A 21900-nucleotide genomic window follows, 5' to 3' on the forward strand; every position below is an offset into this window, starting at 1 on the left:
GCCTAGGCCTTACAACTTTTCCAACTGGACAGGTTAGTCTGCACTCAAGAGTAGTTTTTGAGGTGTAAATACAGCTATTTTTGTCCATTTGTAATGATGAACCACAATAGTTCAGATGACTGCCAGATGCCCAAGTCTGATAGCTTGAGATGGAAGTACAGAAAATCCTATGCATGTTTCCAACCAACTGTTCAGTTTAAATGATGTTTTCCGTATTTTCCAAATCATTTTTTTTTCTCTAGTAGTCTCAGATTTATCTTATGAAAATCTACCCATTATTCAACATGGCTGCACTATTTTAAAAACCGTGAAGTGGCCTATCCACACTTGTGGGGACCTTGCCAGTGGCGGATCCAGAGGGGGGGGGGGGTTCCGGGGGAGCGCACCCCCCTTTATTTTGGCCGATCAATGCATTTGAATCGGGACATATGTTTTGCACCCCCCCCCCCCCATCCCCCCTTTGCCCTGGGCTAGCACCCCCCCTTTCGAAAATTCCTGCATCCGCCACTGCTTGCTGGGACCATTTTCAAAATACACGTCTTATTTAAACCTACTTCTTAGAGTTGTCGCAATATCATGGTTATGTCTTTGAGTATATTTGACCAAACCGTTGTCCTTTCTTTCGTATTTTGTAACAGGAAACATATATTTGTGACAGGGGGCGCGAAAACTAATGCGCATAATATACAGCTCGTTTCGGGACTTGTTTCCGGAAATTCTTACGATATGGCAGTCTTCTTCTTTCAGTTTCTAGCGATCCTTCAATGAGGGGGGGGGGGGCTAGAGGGGGTCTCATCCCGATTTCCCGGTTTTAATATCAGAAAATCCCGAAATCCCGGACATATTTTGTTAAAAATCCCTATCCCGATAAACAAGAAATCATCATTTATTTATTAAAGAGGTCCTCCACAATTTTAGGTAACGAATAGACACATCTGACACAACTTTTAAAGGAGGCCGTCCTGGTAAACTTTAAAAATTAAACCCTCTGAGTAATATTGTTCTTAATTATTTGCTTTCAATTTGTGCGTTTTGACCAATATATGCAGTACGTACATTTTAAACACGTCAAGTTGGGGTATTTGTTTTCTTCAAAATTGCAGAATGCCGTCAATATTTTTATATGATATTCGATCATAGCACTACAAACCATTAAAGTCTGAAATGGCCTATATCTGTACTCGACTGTACTGATTTTTACTCGACCAGTCTGAATTGGTCTGACTTTTACTTGACATTACTCGACCCCAGTCTGAACCATACTTGACTGTACTGAATCGTACTTGACCCTTATCTTTGCCGTTGAAAATAGTCTGAACTATTAGTAGACCAGTCTGAAACAGTCTTAACCCATTCTCGACTTGTACTCGACCTATTTTTCCAGTCTGAACCATACTTAACCAAAGGTCTGAACAGTACTCGACCAGTCTGAACCATACTAGACCAAAAAACTCTACTTTTTTAACTGTTAAAATAAATTTCTATTTAATGACATATACAACAACAACAGCCAACAAAATTTATAAAAAAAATTAACCTTATATTAGAAATATATCTATGATTATATTTAGGATGGAAAAAAATATATTATATAAAACTTATATCAAAAAGGGATAATATTAAATAAATGAATAAAATTGTTTTTCTGATTAGTGGTGAAATATAAAGAATAACCTCTGCTTGTGGCAAACTCATAAATAAGATCACACCTGGTCAAAGGTATTAAATTCTAAATAACATTGATTCAAAATTGCAACATCCTGTTTAAGTTAAATAACAAGGCCTTTCAAATATACATGTATGTACTAGAAAAGTAATACACGAATTTAAGAAAATAGGGCTTTCTATTTACCTGTAAAACACACATGTATTGAGGTAATTAGAACATATTAAAGTACTTTCTGTATGCCATGTTAATTTGACAAAAAAATTACTTAAATTAATTGAAATAAATTTTTACTGTTACTTTGGAATACATTTCTTTTTTTAAAAAGGTTATCAAGGATTGCTATGGAAATTCTATTATCATGATTACATTAAATTCTTGGTTTAATAAAACAAAACAATTAAGCTCTCATTTTTTTTAAATTTATTAAGTTGTTTTATATACTATTTTATATATATATTAATAAAAAAAAACATTCACTGCATTATTAATTCAACTCAACTAAATCTTTACTAGGTTTAAGTTAATGGTGAAAATAGTCCAGTTACCATAAAATACTTCCGAAGTATTCATAAAATTTTGAATAAATATTGAAAATATTAGTCATTTGTAAGTCACAATTCATTTTTTTAGATTATGTGATCAGCTTGTTTTAGTTATATTTTAAAAGTTGATATATATTTTTACATAAGTGTTGATTAATATTGTGTTGACGTTATATTATGATTGATTATTGAAATTTTAATTTCAATTTGTTGTTAAAATTTCATTTTTATTTTAAAAAAATCCTAAATTGATAAAATTCAGTTGATAGATACAAAGAATAGGTCTAGGTTGGTTAAGACTTGGTCGAGTATGGTTCAGACTAGGTCGAGTATGGTTAAGACTTGGTCGAGTATGGTTCAGACTTGGTCGAGTATGGTTCAGACTAGGTCCAGTACGGTTCAGACTAGGTCAAGTACGGTTCAGACTAGGTCGAGTACGGTTCAGACTAGTATAAAATGGTTAAGTACTGGTCAAGTACACATTCAGACTGTTAAGTATGGTTCAGACTACAGTCGAGTATTATCAAGTAAATCTCAGACGAATTCAGACTGGTCGAGTAAAAATCAGTACAGTCGAGTACAGATATAGGCCATTTCAGACTTTTAATGGTTTGTAGTGTAGAGAAGACTGTGTCTGTGAAATTATCTGTGTAGTAAGACCAAGAAAAAAATACATGTGTTTCAGGTAACATCCCCTAAAAAATTAGGATCGGTAGGAAAGCAAAATAGTTTTTTTTTTCAAACGTTTTTGACTGGTTCATATGGGAGAAAAATTCTGACTTTATAAGTGCTTGTCCACATAACATCCAAAAACCTTTTAAGAGTAGAGTTAGATTATAGGTACTTAAAAGTAGGGAAGGTATATACTAGTATAGGGGTACCGGAAACACATGTGTTTTTTTTTAGGTCTTACATAATCTTACTCTTATTGAAAATATCCAAATCAAGTAACTTTTGGGAAGGGTTGTAAACAGGCATTAGTATGTTCACGGACAAACGCGAAATAAAATTCCAATTTCACGATGAACGAAAAATAAAAAAATGCTTGCACGTTGCACGTTGCCGTTTTTACCAATTTCACAGTGAAGCACGCACTTTTTTTACGGAAGGTTGAAATTAAAAATGGCAAAACATGTTGCACGAAAAAAAAACTTTACTGACCACCCTCTTTGGGTATACGGATCCTCTAAATCAGAGCGACACTAATACCAAGGAGATTAGACATTTATCATGAATTTTGATTAGCATTTCATTCGCGTACAGTGGATATTAAATATGGCACTTGCTACGGTTACTTTAAAAAAAAAAACGAGCAGAAAATAACAATAAGATCGGGATCTACTATGTTTCTAGATGCGATTCTGATTGAAGTATAATGAAAATGGCACTTTTATCTGTCCAAGGTACAGTTTTTTGTCAATCCCGTTATATTTCAACATAAAAATCCCGATTTCCCATGGCTAAAAAGCGGGTTTTCCGTATCCCGGTGTTTTTCTATCCCGAATTCCCGATCTTTTAAACAAGGCAATCCCAATTTCCCGTTGCTAAAATCGGCCAATCCCGGCGTCCTGAAAATGGTCTCGCGCGCCCCACCTTTTCAATTATTGAAGATTATTCGCCGGGAGTCGACTATACAAATTTCTATAATTTACAAGGTAACCAGAAAAAAATCAAACAAAACCAAAAATCAAAATATATATATAATGTATGTACAAATAAAGTAATATTTGAAAAATAACATTTAGATAAAACTCTGTGTGAGTTCGTGGTCTTGTGGTTAAGACCGATGGCTACAGTGCTGAAGGTCCCGAGTTCGATTCTCACTCGGGGTGCTAAAAATATCAGTACATCAGAAGGGTAATTTTCACCCTCTCACACACATCCAGTCAGTGGTACCCCGGCAGACCGGAGTTTAAACTAGAATGGGTACTTTGGGGGCCTCGGTTGGTCAAAGTTGTCCCCTACTTTGACCTGGAGATCAACTTGATCTTCTGATATCTCTCTGGTTGTCTGTTTCCGACGAGTGGCCCGGTTATTCTCTCCGAGTACTTCGGCTTCCTCCACCATAATAATAGACTTCCCGGTGTCCTACACGCTCCCTTGGGCGGACGGTGTTGAGTGGGGATTGTTCGGGTGGTGGGATAATATTGTAAAGAACACATCTCCATTAATCCTAAGGGTGTGTACATGGATCCGCTGTACCTTTGCAGTCAATCAAGGGGTGCGTCTTAATTGACGGAATCTCGAGTACATACATACATATACATATGGCCGTGGCTATTTGACCGGCACCGGCAAAATGGCAAATTTGCTACTTAGCCGGCTCTGATTAAATTATTATATCTCACTGGAATTAAAATTTAAGAATAACAATTAAATATCAAAATTTTCTATTTAAAAACTTTTGTTACTGTTGTTCATATAAACACTTAAACTTAAAAAAAAAATTACAAATATGATAATAGTCACTTTGTAGCTATACTACATTCGGGAAACTAGTATACTCTTTTCATTTACAGAACCAGATGTGATTGTGTTGCCGATGCAATGGCAGAATATTATTGTCTTTTAGTACCATGAGAAGACTTGAGAAATACAATTATAATCAAGCGATTATCTGGTTTGGTCTTTTGAACATGAACTGTAAAAAAATCAAAAAATCACCAGACACATATTTTTTCTGTATAAGAAAGGAAAGGAAATGGTTTTTGATTTTTAGAATTATATTTATGTATTTTCTCATTTATAAAATAGCATGTAAGTTGCACAGATGCTGTTCTTTATTATCCAATCTAGTTCAACCCAATATACATTAGAAGTTTGTGTTTCTCTAAAAAAAAATATTCTTCAAATTTATTTATCATATATTAAGTTTCAAAAGTTGATTTTTAACTGCTGAAAATATGATTTTTGTGAGGTCATGTTAAGTTCAAGGAAATCGCGAGAACGCAGGAATTTTCACTATTAACACCAGAGCTTCTGGGGGCCTTGAGCGGCCCAAAGAACCCTCGACGCATGACTTACACCCGGCTTTGAGTAAAATTGAGAATGGAAATGGGGAATGTGCCAAAGAGACAACAACCCGACCATAGAAAAACAACAGCAGAAGGTCACCAACAGGTCTTCAATGTAGCGAGAAATTCCCGCACCCGGAGGCGTCCTTCTACGGAAGCCGATAAGGGCCATTCAAAAAAAATAAATTATGTCGTAATTACGACATAGCATGTCGTAATTTCGACATAACATGTCGTTATTACGACATCGCTATGTCGTAATTTCGACATAACATGTCGTTATAACGACATCGCTATGTCGTAATTTTGACATAACATGTCGTTATTACGACATCGCTATGTCGTAATTTCGACATAACATGTCGTTATAACGACATCGCTATGTCGTAATTTCGACATATCATGTCATAATAACGACATCACTATGTCGTTAAAACGACATAGCTATCGCTATATATAAAAGAATATGTATTATGATTGCCAAGAGACTAAATGACACAGAAATTAACAACTATAGGTCATCATAATGCCCCCAATAATTAGAAAAGCCCCACATAGTCAGCTATAAAAGAGGGAGGAAAGATACCAGAGGAAGAGCCCCCGAAATGCTGTGTGGCAGACAGTGTTATAATTAATTATTAGCTCCCTTGGTAAAACTCCAAATTTTATATTTAATGTATTTCATTGTTAAATAATTTACATGAAGCTTAATAAGTATATATTTGTTAATTGCATAGCTTTTGCTATTTGAATTCATTGGTTAAAGGTTTTTTATTTATATTGTAAAGTTTAATATTTGCATCGTCGCAAAATCTTTGGTTACCTTCTTTGGATACCTTCAGTGAGAAACTTATATATTTTTAAAATCCCATTTAAGTTTTAGAAGATACCTGCCGTGGAAGGGCTCTTCAGTCTGACAACTTTGAAATAGACAAATAAGACGTGGAAATATATGAGGACTGACATTGCATGCCAATCATTCCATCTCCCTTTATATAAGCGCAAACTACATGGCTTCTTGTAATAAGGGTGAATTGAAGTATTGATAGCTCTATATCTACTTTCAAACGTTGGGCACGACATTCCTACAACACGACGTTACACTTTCACATTGCGGTGTCGAAGAGGGTTTGTGACTTCGTCTAATTTTTATTCGGTTTTATTCGGTTTTTTCATATTGTTGGTTGATTCTGGTTCTGTTCGTTTTGTGATGTCATTTTATAAAACATTACCTCGAGTTGTGGAAATCGATTTAATAATGTTTACCCTTTAAGTTATTTCAACTAAAAATGCAGTACTGTCGCAAGTAATGTAGGAAGGAAAGATGGGACGGAAGTACATGTATACGGTTTTCCATATTTTTGTTTTATCATAGGATGTTTAACTTTCAAGGTGCATATCATCTGTCATTGTAAAATTTCTATATCTTAATTCAATCAATACAAATATATCTGACACTCTGCAAGTAAATCGAACATTTTTACCCTTGGTTAAATTTGTATTTTCCCTGGCAAATAAGTTGTCGAAATACACCCCTTCAATTACTTGAACCTTGGCTTGAGAATTATTTCCCAAGTCATATATAGCGTTTAACTTCTGATACACATTCTAAAATATAGTAATCTACTCCTGGATCGTCCGCGAAAACGGCAAATATAATCCCGGGTTTTTATCAATTCGATGAAACGGTTTTCGTTGCTGTTTGGGATTCGTCTTTCAATTACCTCCATTTCATGCACAAGTTTATATTGACAAAAAGTTCCGGCTTCGCTAGTACAGGAATTATTTTCATCACGACTGTTATAACATGAATAGCAGGACAAATCGCGAAGTAAAACATTCCGTGAACTGGTATTAAGTCTTTTAATATTGGTGATTGCACCTTACTGAAGTGACGACTTTAAATGATCTATTTCGGAGTACTTCCGTAACATAAATTTCAATTCGCATTTTACATTTAGAGACTGTCTTGGTGTCTCTAATTTGTCTTTGCAAAAGTTGGACGAAGTTCATGTAATGGGATGTTTTCCCCATTTCCCAATTCTTTTAAATAAATCGTTAAAAGCTATAAACGATTAATAAAAATTACAAAATTTAACCTGTGTCGAACCTATGTCCCCGGGCGGAGTCTATAGCAACATGCATTATTCTTTTTTTTTCGGCAGCAATCATCAACCTCTTTTTCCAAATTTCATAACATGATTTGTTTTAATTATCCTGAACATTTAATTGAAACTTTAGCACATGTAACGTCGGAAATTAGCGTCTTTAGGATTTTAGGCGTTTTCAGACGTTTGGACAAATTGGCTACCGTTTTGTAATGTGTGGAAGCATTTTATTCCTTTAAGACCCAAATATGTAGGTAATAAGAAAAGAATCTTGGCATTTTTTACTCTTCGTGTATCTAACTTTTGTTCTTTTCAATTATAAAAAATACGCGTTAACTGATTTGAAAAATGAAATATCAACTTGGACAAAATGGCTACCGTTTGAAAAACGACTGTGTAGAGAAGATTTTATTGAATCAGCAATATTTGAACTCACATGAGGCAAATATTTGTACTTTTGTTAGATATTATTATTGTCTTACTCTTTTAATTCATTTTCTGCTATATCTACTTATAAAATTCACTTTCAGATGCTGAGTTAATGAAAAACGTCGTTGGACATTTTTCTTATTCCAGCTTAATATGCAGCCACCGAGTCAAATGAAATTTGGCAAAATAACGGCTTTAACGGCACAGAGAACCAACACATGTCGTTGTTCCTGCCAAGAATCAAGAAGATCAGAGAATAAGAAATAGGATCACTATACATAAGAGTTAAAACAGTTTTTCTTAAATGTAACGTTGGACATCCGTTTTTTCACATAGCTTTCTTATTTTAATCCTCAAATAAACTAGATATTACTTAGTATATGATCAAGAGCTGTAAAAACATAATTTAAAACATATACTGAATTTGTTACAATATTGTTTCGTGTTTTCTAACATTTTTATTTTTATTTTGTTTTGCGAATGAAATTTCGAAGATTCTGTTTTAAATCCTAGGCGTTGTAGGAACATCGTGCCCAACGTTTGAAAGTAGAAATAGAGCAATCAAGACTTCAATTCAAACTTTTAACAAAAAGCCTATAAGTTTGCACTTATTTGTAGGGAGATGAACAGCTTGACTTGCCTTGGTAGGAATGATCGTTAGACCTAACACACACGGTCAGGTCGGTATAATAATAATGACATGGGATCCATAAAATATATAAGTTTCTCACTGAATCTATTCAAAGAAGGTAACCAAAGATTTTGCGACGATGCAAATATTAAACTTTACAATATAAATAAATATCTTTAACCAATGAATTCAAATAGCAAAGTCTATGCAATTCACAAATATGTACTTATTAAGCTTCATGTAAATTATTTAACAATGAAATACATTAAATATAAAATTTGGAGTTTTACCAAGGGAGCTAATAATTAATTATAACACTGTCTGCCACACAGCATTTCGGGGGCTCTTCCTCTGGTATCTTTCCTCCCTCTTTTATAGCTGACTATGTGGGGCTTTTCTAATTATTGGGGGCATTATGATGACCTATAGTTGTTAATTTCTGTGTCATTTAGTCTCTTGGCAATCATAATACATATTCTTTTATATATAGCGATAGCTATGTCGTTTTAACGACATCGTTTTAACGACATAGTGATGTCGTTATAACGACATGTTATGTCGAAATTACGACATAGCGATGTCGTTATAACGACATGTTATGTCGAAATTACGACATAGCGATGTCGTAATAACGACATGTTATGTCGAAATTACGACATGCTATGTCGTAATTACGACATAATTTTTTTTTTTTTGAATGGCCCTTATCGGCTTCCGTATCCTTCAACTGGCCCCTAAACAAATATATACTAGTTCAGTGATAATGAACGCCATACTAATTTCCAAATTGTACACAAGAAACTAAAATTAAAATAAAACAAGACTAACAAAGGCCAGAGGCTCCTGACTTGGGACTTGCGTACACATTATGTATGTATGATACATGGCCTAGCTACACCCCTGGCTATTTAGAATGTATGAAAAGAGAAGAAAAAGAACCCTATCTACATATATGTAACATATGCACACACGATGTAGATTCAAAGGAAGCCAATGTAATGTGTAGTTCCTGTTTTGAGTGGCAGCATTTATCTTGTGCTAGACCAAAACAATCTTCCAAAGGCAAATAATTGGTTTTGAACAATTGCAAATGTTAAATTATGTGTCCATTTGAAATTCATAGCAAACAACTATTAATATTGTCTGTCATGTCTGTCTTATGATGTAGTTTTTCATAACACTATTTTTATCACTGGCAGGATATTTAAACCATAAATTTTACATAGATTTGAAAATCAACTATTTTAGAAATATTTTAGAAAAAAATATATTTAATAATGTATTTACAAATGTGTTTTCATGCTTTTAACTAGTATTATAAAGTTATAAATTATTTATTTATGAAAATCTTTAATATCTTATTTTTGATTGTACTGTACTGTATTTTTATTAATGCTTGATATTGTGATAAAATGATTTTAAATTATTATTATTAGGCTTTTTATTCTCTACTAATCACAACAATGAACAGTTTTATTCAGAGTCGTCTAAATAGCAAATTTGCTATTTGGCCGGTGCCGGTCAAATAGCCACTGCCAAACTTTATATACATTTGATAACAATTATATAAGGATAGAAAATAGGGATGAGAGAAGATCCTGGGATCATGCATACTCTTGAATCCCTGTACTGTACTGCATGACGCAGGCGATTCCGATCTATAACTGTACGTGGATAAAATGAATATTGATAACTGTCTTTAGATGTTTGTATAGATCTGCCTAAATGAGTGTGGATTGCTATGTCTGGTTATATTGTCTAGTGGGGTCAAAACAAAAGGTTAAATGTACAATATAACAAAATCATTCACAAAGCTTCAAAAATCAAAAATGTTTCAGTACTTAAATTTGCTTTTGAAATAATAGTCAGTTCTTTAAATCTGAGACTACTATAAAAATTTGTGTTATAGTAGTCTCAGTTTAAATTCACTATATTGCCAGTGACGGTAAGATGGCCATTTCTAAAAAAAATATGCTATTTTGCCGGCTTGAATTATTTTAATCAGAGTCAAAAAGAAACAATGTTTTCTATTTTGCCGCTGCCGGCAAAATATCCACTGTCATCTTTAAAAGGCCCTGGAATGACAAATTTAAGAAGATAATTTAAAAGAGAAAACTAACGGATTTATGTACAAGACAATAAACGTAAAACAGCAACAAACGACAACCACAGAATTACAGGCTCCTGACTTTGGACAGGCACATACATAAACAAAGACAACCACAGAATTACAGGCTCCTGACTTTGGACAGGCACATACATAAACAAACGACAACCACAGAAATACAGGCTCCTGATTTGGGACAGGCACATACATAAACAAACGACAACCATAGAATTACAGGCTCCTGACTGGTACAGGCACATACATAAACAAACGACAACCACAGAATTACAGGCTCCTGCCTTGGTACAGGCACATACACAAACAAACGACAACCACAGAATTACAGACTCCTGAATTTGTACAGGCACATACATAAACAAACGACAACCTCAGAATTACAGGCTCCTGCCTTGGTACAGGCACATAATACAATGACAATGACAGAATTACAGGCTCCTGACTTGGTACAGGCACATACATATACAAACGACAACCACAGAATTACAGGCTCCTGACTTGGGACAGGCACATACATAAACAGACGACAACCACAGAATTACAGGCTCCTGACTTGGGACAGGCACATACATAAACAGACGACAACCACAGAATTACCGGCTCCTGACTTGGTACAGGCACATACATATACAAACGACAACAACAGAATTACAGGCTTCTGACTTGGGACAGGCACATACATAAACAGACGACAACCACAGCATTACAGGCTCCTGACTTGAGACAGACACATACATAAACAAACAACCACAGAATTACAGGCTCCTGACTTGGAACAGGCACATACATACACAAACAAACGACAACCACAGAATTACAGACTCCTGAATTTGTACAGGCACATACATAAACAAACGACAACCTCAGAATTACAGGCTCCTGCCTTGGTACAGGCACATAATACAATGACAATGACAGAATTACAGGCTCCTGACTTGGTACAGGCACATACATATACAAACGACAACCACAGAATTACAGGCTCCTGACTTGGTACAGGCACATACATAAACAGACGACAACCACAGAATTACAGGCTCCTGACTTCGGACAGGCACATACATAACAGACGACAACCACAGAATTACCGGCTCCTGACTTGGTACAGGCACATACATATACAAACGACAACCATAGAATTACAGGCTTCTGACTTGGGACAGGCACATACATAAACAGACGACAACCACAGCATTACAGGCTCCTGACTTGAGACAGACACATACATAAACAAACAACCACAGAATTACAGGCTCCTGACTTGGAACAGGCACATACATTAACAAACGACAACCACAGAATTACAGGCTCCTGACTTGGTACAGACACATACACAAACATAAACAAACGACAACCACAGAATTACAGGCTCCTGACTGGTACAGGCACATACATATACATAAACAAAGACAACCACAGAACTACAGGCTCCTGAATTGGGACAGGCACATACATAAACAAACGACAATCACAGAATTACAGGCTCCTGACTTAGTACAGGCACATACATATACAAACGACAACCAAAGAATTACAGGCTCCTGACTTGGGACAGGCACATACATAAACAAACGACAACCATAGAATTACAGGCTCCTGACTGGTACAGGCACATACATATGCATAAACAAAGACAACCACAGAACTGCATGCTCCTGAATTGGGACAGGCACATACATAAACAAACGACAACCACAGAATAACAGGCTCCTGACTTTGGACAGACACATACATCAACAAACGACAACCACAGAATTACCGGCTCCTGACTTGGTACAGGTACAGACATAAACAGACGACAACCACAGAATTACCGGCTCCTGACTTGGTACAGGCACATACATACACAAACGACAACCACAGAATTACAGGCTCCTGACTTGGTACAGGCTCAGACATAAACAAACGACAACCACAGAATTACAGGCTCCTGACTGGTACAGGCACATACACATACATAAACAAACAACAACCACAGAATTACAGGCTCCTTACTTGGGACAGGCACATACATAAACAAACGACAACCACAGAATAACAGGCTCCTGACTTTGGACAGACACATACATCAACAAACGACAACCACAGAATTACCGGCTCCTGACTTGGTACAGGTACAGACATAAACAGACGACAACCACAGAATTACCGGCTTCTGACTTGGTACAGGCACATACATAAACAAACGACAACCACAGAATTACAGGCTCCTGACTTGGTACAGGCTCAGACATAAACAAACGACAACCACAGAATTACAGGCTCCTGAATTGGGACAGGCACATACATAAACAAACGACAACCACAGAATTACAGGCTCCTTACTTGGGACAGACACATACATAAACAAACGACAACCACAGAAATACAGGCTCCTGACTTGGGACAGGCACATACATAAACAAACGACAACCACAGAATTACAGGCTCCTGACTTGGGACAGGCACATACATAAACAGACGACAACCACAGAATTACAGGCTCCTGACTTGGGACAGGCACATACATAAACAGACGACAACCACAGAATTACAGGCTCCTGACTTGGTACAGGCACATACATATACAAACGACAACCACAGAATTACAGGCTTCTGACTTGGGACAGGCACATACATAAACAGACGACAACCACAGAATTACAGGCTCCTGACTTGAGACAGACACATACATAAACAAACAACCACAGAATTACAGGCTCCTGACTTGGAACAGGCACATACATAAACAAACGACAACCACAGAATTACAGGCTCCTGACTTGGTACAGGCACATACATATACATAAACAGACGACAACCAAAGAATTACAGGCTCCTGACTTGGGACAGGCACATACATAAACAAACGACAACCACAGAATTACAGGCTCCTGACTGGTACAGGCACATACATATACATAAACAAAGACAACCACATAACTACAGGCTCCTGAATTGGGACAGGCACATACATAAACAAACGACAATCACATAATTACAGGCTCCTGACTTGGTACAGGCACATACAAATACAAACGACAACCAAAGAATTACAGGCTCCTGACTTGGGACAGGCACATACATAAACAAACGACAACCATAGAATTACAGGCTCCTGACTGGTACAGGCATATACATATGCATAAACAAAGACAACCACAGAACTGCAGGCTTCTGAATTGGGACAGGCACATACATAAGCAAACGACAACCACAGAATAACAGGCTCCTGACTTTGGACAGACACATACATCAACAAACGACAACCACAGAATTACCGGCTCCTGACTTGGTACAGGTACAGACATAAACAAACGACAACCACAGAATTACCGGCTCCTGACTTGGTACAGGCTCAGACATAAACAAACGACAACCACAGAATTACAGGCTCCTGATACATAAACAAACGACAACCACAGAATTACAGGCTCCTGAATTGGGACAGGCACATACATAAACAAACGACAACCACAGAATTACAGGCTCCTTACTTGGGACAGGCACATACATAAACAAACGACAACCACAGAAATACAGGCTCCTGACTTGGGACAGGCACATACATAAACAAACGACAACCACAGAATTACAGGCTCCTTACTTGGGACAGGCACATACATAAACAAACGACAACCACAGAAATACAGGCTCCTGACTTCGGACAGGTACATACATAAACAAACGACAACGGTAACCACAGAATGACAGGCTCCTGAACGAACGTTGTTTCTAGTATACCTATGCAAGTATAACACATAAAAACACGAAAGTAATTTAAATTAAAAGAAAAGCAAGAATGAGTCCATAGTACACGAATGCCCGACTCGCACAACCACAGAATTACAGGCTCCTGACTTGGGACAGGCACATTCATAAACAGACGACAACCACAGAATTACAGGCTCCTGACTTGGGACAGGCATATACATAAACAGACGACAACCACAGAATTACAGGCTCCTGGCTTGGTACAGGCATATACATATACAAACGACAACCACAGAATAACAGGCTTCTGACTTGGGACAGGCACATACATAAACAGACGACAACCACAGCATTACAGGCTCCTGACTTGAGACAGACACATACATAAACAAACAACCACAGAATTACAGGCACCTGACTTGGAACAGGCACATACATTAACAAACGACAACCACAGAATTACAGGCTCCTGACTTGGTACAGACACATACACAAACATAAACAAACGACAACCACAGAATTACAGGCTCCTGACTGGTACAGGCACATACATGTACATAAACAAAGACAACCACAGAACTACAGGCTCCTGAATTGGGACAGGCACATACATAAACAAACGACAATCACAGAATTACAGGCTCCTGACTTAGTACAGGCACATACATATACAAACGACAACCAAAGAATTACAGGCTCCTGACTTGGGACAGGCACATGCATAAACAAACGACAACCATAGAATTACAGGCTCCTGACTGGTACAGGCACATACATATGCATAAACAAAGACAACCACAGAACTGCAGGCTCCTGAATTGGGACAGGCACATACATAAACAGACGACAACCACAGAATTACAGGCTCCTGACTTGAGACAGACACATACATAAACAAACAACCACAGAATTACAGGCTCCTGACTTGGAACAGGCACATACATTAACAAACGACAAACACAGAATTACAGGCCCCTGACTTGGTACAGGCACATACATATACATAAACAAACGACAACCAAAGAATTACAGGCTCTTGACTTGGGACAGGCACATACATAAACAAACGAAAACCACAGAATTACAGGCTCCTGACTGGTACAGGCACATACATATACATAAACAAAGACAACCACAGAACTACAGGCTCCTGAATTGGGACAGGCACATACATAAACAAACGATAATCACAGAATTACAGGCTCCTGACTTGGTACAGGCAAATACATATACAAACGACAACCAAAGAATTACAGGCTCCTGACTTGGGACAGGCACATACATAAACAAACGACAACCATAGAATTACAGGCTCCTGACTGGTACAGGCACATACATATGCATAAACAAAGACAACCACAGAACTGCATGCTCCTGAATTGGGACAGGCACATACATAAACAAACGACAACCACAGAATAACAGGCTCCTGACTTTGGACAGACACATACATCAACAAACGACAACCACAGAATTACCGGCTCCTGACTTGGTACAGGTACAGACATAAACAGACGACAACCACAGAATTACCGGCTCCTGACTTGGTACAGGTACAGACATAAACAGACGACAACCACAGAATTACCGGCTCCTGACTTGGTACAGGCACATACATAAACAGACGACAACCACAGAATTACCGGCTCCTGACTTGGTACAGGTACAGACATAAACAGACGACAACCACAGAATTACCGGCTCCTGACTTGGTACAGGTACATACATCAACAAACGACAACCACAGAATTACCGGCTCCTGACTTGGTACAGGCACATACATTAACAAACGACAACCACAGAATTACCGGCTCCTGACTTGGTACAGGCTCAGACATAAACAAACGACAACCACAGAATTACAGGCTCCTGGTACATAAACAAACGACAACCACAGAATGACAGGCTCCTGATACATAAACAAACGACAACCACACAATTACAGGCTCCTTACTTGGGACAGGCACATACATAAACAAACGACAACCACAGAAATACAGGCTTCTGACTTGGGACAGGTACATACATAAACAAACGACAACGGTAACCACAGAATTACAGGCTCCTGAACGAACGTTGTTTCTAGTATACCTATGCAAGTATAACACATAAAAACACGAAAGTAATTTAAATTAAAAGAAAAGCAAGAATGAGTCCATAGTACACGAATGCCCGACTCGCACTATCATTTTCTATGTTCAGTTGGACGTGAAATTGGGGTCAAAAATCTAATTTGGCATTTAAATTAGAAATATCATATCATAGGGAACATGTGTACTAAGTTTCAAGTTGATTGGACTTCAACTTCATCAAAACTACCTTGACCAAAAACTTAAACTTGAAGCGGGACAGACAGAAGTGCTGACTACTGGGCTAGTGATACCCTCGGGGAAATAAATCTAAAACATATTCTTGATGTTCTTATAAACCAACTTTGAAGGCTAAATTACTACTCAGCTGTCTAAAAATGAATTTTATTGCACACTAACTTCCATATATATTTGAAAAATCCACAGGGACCAAAATGCGAAACCACACTCCTAAATGTGTATGTTACAAAAGAGTTTTTTAATCAGCAATCAAAGTGGTATTAGTAGGCGAATTCCGGAATATCATTGGGCATTTTTTTTTACCCTCCCGCCTTTTCCAAACACATGTATTTTTTGTGCCCAAGTAGAGGGACATTATTTTTTCTGGTCTGTGCATCCGATCGTTAGTTCGTCCGTTAGTCCGTCCATTCGTCCGTCTGTTCGTCCGTGTTGACCTGAGTTATCATTGATATGTTCATAATTATAAATTTACTGTTAACAAAATTTTGAATTTTTGAAATACTAAGGCTTTTCTACCTCAGGAATAGATTACCTTAGCTGTATTTGACAAAACTTTTAGGAATTTTGGTCCTCAATGCTCTTCAAATATGTACTTTATTTGGCCTTTTTAACATTTTTTTATTCGAGCGTCACTGGTGAGTCTTTTGTAGACGAAACGCGCGTCTGGCGTAAATTATGAAATTTCAATCCTGGTATCTATGATGGGTCAATGCCACTGCTGGTGGAGATTTATTTCCCCGAGGGAACCACCAGCCTAGTAGTCAGCACTTCTGTGTTGACTTGAGTTATCATTGATACGTTCATAATTATAAATTTACTGTTAACAAAATTTTGAATTTTTGAAATAATAAGGCTTTTCTACCTCAGGAATAGATTACATTCGCTATATTTGGCAAAACTTTTAGGAATTTTGGTCCTCAATGCTCTTCAACTTCGTACTTTATTTGGCCTTTTTAACATTTTTTTATTCGAGCGTCCATTATGAGTCTTTTGTAAAGGAAACGCGCGTCTGGCGTAAATATGAAATTTCAATCCTGGTATCTATGATGAGTTTGACTGTCCGTATTTTCATAGCTAGACCGGCCATAGGTCCAGAAATTAATGTAACGTTTACAAACACACTTTTTTTCTAAACTCAGTTTTTGACCCAATTTTACCAAAAAATGAGACAAAAGACCTAGGACGGATTCAGGCGGGCGTGGCCGGCGTGCGCACCCCCTTAAATTTGCAAAGCATGGGTTGTCCTCAGCTTAATAGAGAATATTTCGATAATTTTACCTCAATTTTTTTTTCACCTCGATCAAGGACGTATATTAGTTAGTTATACGTCCTTGCCTCGATACGCTCGGCAAAAATTTAAGTTTTGTTTTGTCATTGTCCTTCCTAAGCTAGGAAACGAATAATTACCTGTGTCGAAAGTTTTACTTCTTGTGTAATTTTAATAGGTGTTTAACTTTTGTCATATAGAAATAAACCAATAACTTGTGTCTTACTAGTTCACCTGACTGGATCATTTTTATAATTATGTTATAATCAATAGATACCTGTGCGTGTACATTACAATACAGAAGGAAGTTATGTTTACTTCTTTGTTAGATGGACCATCAAATTACCTCAGTTTGTAAGCAATACCGATTGAAAGAATACTAAATTAATAGCTATTACTACATGTACTAACCAATCGAATCATTTTTTAAACGAGACGGTAACCAAACACGATTGAAAAACCTGTTAAACTAGTTTATAAATAAGTTTCTTTAAACGAATAAATGTGTGCATCTTGCAAAACAGGTTGTATTAAGAAGTCCATCTTTTTTATTTGATTTATTGTGAATTGAGTTAAATAACTTAGTAAAATAATCACTCGAAACGTATAAAAATTGGTCAAAAGAGTATGCTTACTTGTTACAAATGCGATTAACAATGCATTACTATTAATTTCCTAACGAGGTCTGAAAAAGGTGTGGCATCTATGTGTAACATATGAGACCGTTCACCAGTGGCACAGAGGCGGATTTAGAGGGGCCAGGGAGGTCGCCTCCCTTCTATTGGAAAAAATTGTTGATTGTATTGGGAATCACTGACGCATGACTTGAGCGGGTTCCCTCGAAGGCAGTCAGTGGGCCCCTACTCTTGAAAATTTCTGGATCCGGATCCAAGACTTTCGAAAAGGGTGGGGGTTCAGAGAGACTCATATAACAGCAGGGTTCCCGGCAGCTAAAAATTAAAAAAAATACTAGAAAGACAATTTTTTACTTTAACCAGTGGCGGATCCAGAAATTTTCATAAAAGGGGGGGGGGGAAGGCGCTGACTGCATAAGAGGGGTCATGCTTCAGTGATTTCCTATATAATCAACCAAATTTTTCCCACAAAAGGGGGGGGGCGGGCCCCCTGAATAACCCTCTAAATCCGACTCTGATAACGGAAACGCCCATGTTAACGAATCTGTATCATATAACGTTAAATAAAAACAATAAAGAATATACGATAATTCAATTACTGTCTGGATATTTTATCATTATATATAAATATACATAACAGAATTAGTTAAAATTACCTTTTAAATGTTTTAAAAATAGTGTCCTGTTTGTTAAAAAGAATTTCCACTTTTGTTTCATATATAATCACACAGACATAACCGATTGTCGCGAAGTCATTTTTACATACGGGTCTCTAGTTTGCAATAAAATACCATTCAAATGTGTAACGTGTACACAGGGTAAGCGTCAAACTCCATACAGCGTTATCGTTCGGGTCATACTTCCCTTTCTCTACAAAGAAGCGTAGCCAGATGTCACCACTGTTTCGGAGTTTGGGTAAGCGTGTCTATTTCTACTTTAAAATACCAGGTTCGTAACCAGTTTGATACTGGATACGAAATGTTCTATTTACAAAGTATATATGAATTATTCACCAAATAAGTTATATTCATCAAATTATGTAAACAAACTAAAATATATACAAATGCTCTTGCTTTAACAGTTCAATTTATCTATACATAACGTGATGGATTGTACTTGATTTTCATATGATGAAGACATAATCTTTCATTCAGTTTAATTGAGGTCTGGAGCTGGCATGTCAGTAACTGCTGGTAGTGACAGTCCTTTGTTAATTTATGTATCATGCAGTCATTTTGCTTAGGTTCTTTTGTTACCTATCCTGACATCGGACTCGGACTTCTTTTAAACTGAGTTTTACTCTGCGTATTGCTATGTTTGTCTTTATTCTACATTGGCTAGAGGTATAGGGGGAGGGTTGAGGTCTCACAAAATATGTTGAACCCCAACGCATTTATGCGACTGTCCAAAATCAGGAGCTTCTGGCCTTTGTAAGCCTTGTATTTTTTTTTAATTTTAGTTCATTTATGTGTTTTGGAGTTTAGTGGGACGTCCATTTTCACTAAACTAGTACTCAATTTTATTTAGGGGCCAGCTGAGGACCACCTCCGGGGTTGATAGCCTTCGGCTGTTGTCTGCTCTTTGGTCGGGTTGTTGTCTCTTTGACATATTTCCCATTTCCATTCTCAATTTTATTAATCATATTTTATACAAATTATACACAAATTTGTACATGTACCAATTTGTCCTTGGTCAAACTTGTCATAATGGTACAATTTAGTACCCTACAAGCTACGACGACTTGTCCTAATGGTACATTTTAGTATCCTACAAGCTACGACTTGTATTATACGGTAAAATTCATACTTGACAAACTACAATTTGTACAAGTCTTAAAGAACAGGCACCAACATTGTCCTTTATTGCATTACAATCATTCAGTAAGTCCCGTAGTCATGAATTTCAAAAAGGGGGGTCTGCGATACCGATGCAACGACATTGCAATAAAACCACTGTGTTATTCAATCACTACGCATAGTGTATGATTACTTAAACTTATTGCACATAGTACTGAGACATAACTAAGAACTTCTCAAGGGATGATCATGTTGACTGAGGAATAGAAATATGGTCACCTTAACTTCTCCAATTCCGGCAGAAACTCAAACCCTTGCGAAAGTGAGGTATCCGTTTGGCTGTGCAAATGTATAAATACATAGCCATGTCCGGTTAGAATTATAACGTTACATTCGATGCCTCTTATAGAGAAAGAACATTGGCTCTCTGCACGTGAACTCACCGACCTGGAAACAACTTCTTAAGTGGTCCGCCGGTACATGTATTTATACCACGGTAGCTCAGCCATTTACGTTACTGTTACTAGGTGATTTCGCTCCATTTCTTGGAACAACCTACTGTCAATCCTCGGAACTAATTATAACACAGAAAAAACTGATGGCCGAGTTAGAAACCTAGAAATGACACGAGGTGACCAATACGTAAAGACATGCATTCGATCATATAACAAATAACCAAGATAGATAAACAAATAAATTTTAATAATCCAAGACAATCATACACAGACATCGCGGAATCTGTATATGCAATACATTTTCGAACTTCAGTGTATGTAAAGTGCGGATCCAAAAATATCATTTTCACTGTATATGCCATGCATTTCTGATGTAGAATGATAAATAAACAGACGAAAAAAAATATGATTTTTGAAGAAAATGAAAAAAATTGTTCACATGTATTATATTTAGTAATAAATAATACAATTTATACAAAGTAAGAGATGGGAACGGGTTTTTATCGCGCCGAGAGCCATCCATACGTGAAATATATACCGAAATAGGTGAATATTTAAGACGTTTTACGAACAAATCGTGCAGGTGATTAAAAACTAGCAGGAAAGATGTAATTGCAAAAAAATATGCATGACAACACAATTATTAACGTTGTATAACGTAGAATAGCTTTTGTTATTCAGTTTGCCCATATTGTATTGAATTCCACTATGATGCCATCTTTATGCGAGTTATGTTTACTGTTGAATAATGATACTTTATTTTCATTTTCACTGTAGAGCGATTCATTAGTATTGTATATGCGGTGCATTTTCACTGTATGAATTTTTAAAAAATTTTATGCATTAAATTCCAAATTCAGCTGACTTGCACAAACAATAATTAAAGTAAGAAAAGGATTTGATAGTGCTGACTTTGAGATGAAAAGTTTGATTGAACATTCCAATAAATTCAATAGAATTAATATTTATTTCAAATAAAACACATCGTTGTCATAATATAACAATATGTGGATCATTTCAGAGTTGAAAGTGTTCTTAGATTAATGCTAAATATTTTCAAATGCATGCCAATTTGATAAAATTCATGTTTCTGCAGTAGTCATTATATGCATGTGCAAACAAATTTTATCATTGGATTTCGAGTATGGGTCTATTTACCAATCAGAAGAAGCATGTCATAGAATTTTTTTATAATTCATCAGAATC

At 36.7% G+C, this 21900-nt stretch overlaps 1 protein-coding gene across 1 annotated transcript in view; it reads right to left on the reverse strand.

Moving 5' to 3' along the window:
- LOC139498900 (uncharacterized) overlaps window positions 1–19243 on the reverse strand; it is a 105099-nt gene extending 85856 nt beyond the window's left edge. The window contains exon 1 of the mRNA XM_071287490.1: window positions 19100–19243. The gene's annotated coding sequence lies outside the window, so the exon portion shown is untranslated. The remainder of the gene's footprint in view (window positions 1–19099) is intronic.
- Between the last annotated feature and the right edge of the window lie 2657 nt (window positions 19244–21900).

Source organism: Mytilus edulis, chromosome 12 (genome assembly GCF_963676685.1).
Source record: "Mytilus edulis chromosome 12, xbMytEdul2.2, whole genome shotgun sequence".
NCBI lineage: Eukaryota > Metazoa > Mollusca > Bivalvia > Mytilida > Mytilidae > Mytilus > Mytilus edulis.